We start from the raw sequence: 2,577 nt of genomic DNA, 5'->3' as shown, positions 1-2,577 counted from the left end.
AGGAAGGAAGGAAGGAAGGAAGGAAGGAAGGAAGGAAGGAAGGAGGGAGGGAGGGAGAGAGGGAGGGAGAGAGGGAGGGAGGGAGGAGGGAGGAGGGAGGGAGGGAGGGAGGGAGGGAGGGAGGAAGGAAGGAAGGAAGGAAGGAAGGAAGGAAGGAAGGAAGGAAAAGTGATTTGATTTAGAGAATTTCATTGCACTTCTGGAGTTGGCTTTATATTGGGTACACACACACACACACACACACATACATGCACACCAATATAGATTTTTGGGCTTTTTTGTTTATTTGGGGGGCCACCTCCAGTGGTGCTCAGGGCTTACTCCTGGCTCTGAGGTCAGGGATCACTCCTGGTGGTACTCAAGGGATCATATGTGGTTACTGGGTATCAAACCCAGGTCAGTGTACTCGCGCACTTTCTCTGGCTTTGAACGGATGTTGTTCCATGTTTCTTTGTTGTTGGTGGTTTGGGGGGCTTTATTTGGGGGAAGGGAAGCTTTCTAATAGCAACCGTAAAACCTGCTAGACAAATTCTAAAAGAGCTGTAACACTTATTGTACCAATGCTTACAGCACTCTGCTTTGGTGTTTATTACAGCTCTTAAAGATTCCTGATTGTTTAGAATGGATAGATTTGGTAGAAGGGTCTTAGAAATTATGCTACCAGAGCAGAAGTGAAAAATGAACTGAAAATTCTGAGAGTGAGGATTTGGGAGGGAGTATTAAAACCCCAACTGAGCAGGGAAAATAGAAGCGTATTGTCTTCCTGAGGGACTAGGCTGGAGGGATGAGACTTTGCATTGAACAACAATGACATTGATTAAAGAGGAAGAACTCTTAAGAGGAATTAAGATGGCAACTGTCCTCAGAGGCCCGACATACCACAAGGTCCTCCAGTCACTACTGGGAATGACCCAAGCAACACCAGGTATAACCCTAAAATAAACAAAACAAAACAAAACAAAACAAATGAATAAATAAATCCCCAGGCTGGTAACAAAGAAACAATTTAAATGCACTGAGAAGCTGACATTCTCCCATTGGGTTTTCAGCAGCTCAGTGTTTTCAAAGTTAAAAAACAAAACAAAACAATGCCTCTTAGCTTTCCCTCTTCTCCATGTCAGTAGATGAAGGGGTTGCTACTGTCTGATATCCTTGCACAGAATGTGCACCTTGGGTTAGTTCAAGGAACCCACAACTCTGTAAAGCATTTAATGGGAGAGTTGACTCACTTCAACTCTGGCTCTATCTACTTTGCTTATTCAGAGTGAACTGGTCCTGTGTCCCAGTTTACTAACTTTCATCATCATCAAGATTGGATTTGGGGCTGGAGAGATAGTACAGGGGTGTCAGTGGTTGTCTGGCAAGTGGGCTATCCTGTTTCAACCCCCAGCACCACCTATGGTTCTCCTGAGCACTGATAGGTGTAACCCAAATCCCTACCCCATCAAAACAGTATAAAGGAAAAAGATTGGGCTTGATTCTGACTTTTATGGGAGTTATTCACAGTCTTCCATGGCAGAGTAATCCTGTGGTGGGACAAAGCCATTAGGGTGTCATCATCACTTGAGGTTAGGAATTATTTCCAGGTAACAGTCAAAACTAAGTTGCTGGCCTGGTTGTATAGAATGCCTGACAGCATCACCAGTATTTCCCAGTCTGGAAAGGACCCAGCAGAGAGAAAACAATGTTGTTCCTACCCAGCGTCCCCTCTCTCACTACAAAAATTACTTTTTAAAAGGTACATGTGGAATATTTCTTATGCCAGGATTTCACTGCAAGACATGTCCTACAAACATATTGTAATTAATGCTACACAGAATCCAAGTAGTTAAGTAGTCACTGTTCAAGGAATTTTAAAAATATTTTCCTGGTCACGTTATAAAAACACACTGTTTCAACAGATATCCAGTTTGTTTTTGCTTTTTTTTTTACTTCATTTAAAACCAGTAACTCATGTTCCTTCACTGGTGACTCCACATCTGCCTTTGAATTGCAAAACACAGTACTGTGTATTAAAAATCTCTAGATCAAGTTTAATAGCATTTCTCTCTATAATAGTTTCCAAATATGTTATGTGTTTTAGTGTTCAGTTTCAGACGATAAATATAGATTTTCTTATATGTATGTTAGGCTCTTTTAGTTTCCTAAGTGCAAAGCAAATATGTCCATTATTATTGATAGCTAAGGGATTTAATTATTGCAAACAGTATTTATATGCATGCAATTCTTATTGTCAAGAATGAAAGTTTAATTTATTTAATATTTATATATGAATTAAAGAAGATACTTGTCTGAATGATTATTAGATGTCTATAAGATGATCTTTTTAATTTTTCAATTGACTCAAATTAGTAAGAGAAATCTGTCTATGAAAATAAAATCTTAAATAATCTAACTTATTGCTTGTTTTTTTTTGTCGTTTGCTTAAAACATAACATTTGGATGTTTATCATTATTTTCTTCTGATCATAAAACCAGAGTTCTTTAATTTTCCCTCTGTATCATAAAAATACAATAAATTCTGATTTTCATATCCTATGTAGCCCTTTTTTCAAGACCAGATCCAAAGACAATTAC

General features: G+C 39.0%; 1 non-coding gene across 1 annotated transcript; it reads right to left on the bottom strand.

Moving 5' to 3' along the window:
• Window positions 1-489: 489 nt before the first annotated feature.
• Window positions 490-551, bottom strand: LOC130032204 (U7 small nuclear RNA). Its single transcript, XR_008793759.1, has one exon. It is a non-coding gene; the product is annotated as a U7 small nuclear RNA (small nuclear RNA).
• Window positions 552-2,577: the final 2,026 nt, after the last annotated feature.

Source organism: Sorex fumeus, unplaced genomic scaffold (genome assembly GCF_029834395.1).
Source record: "Sorex fumeus unplaced genomic scaffold, SorFum_2.1 ptg000047l, whole genome shotgun sequence".
Classification (NCBI taxonomy): domain Eukaryota; kingdom Metazoa; phylum Chordata; class Mammalia; order Eulipotyphla; family Soricidae; genus Sorex; species Sorex fumeus.
This window is presented reverse-complemented; position numbering and strand designations above follow the sequence as displayed.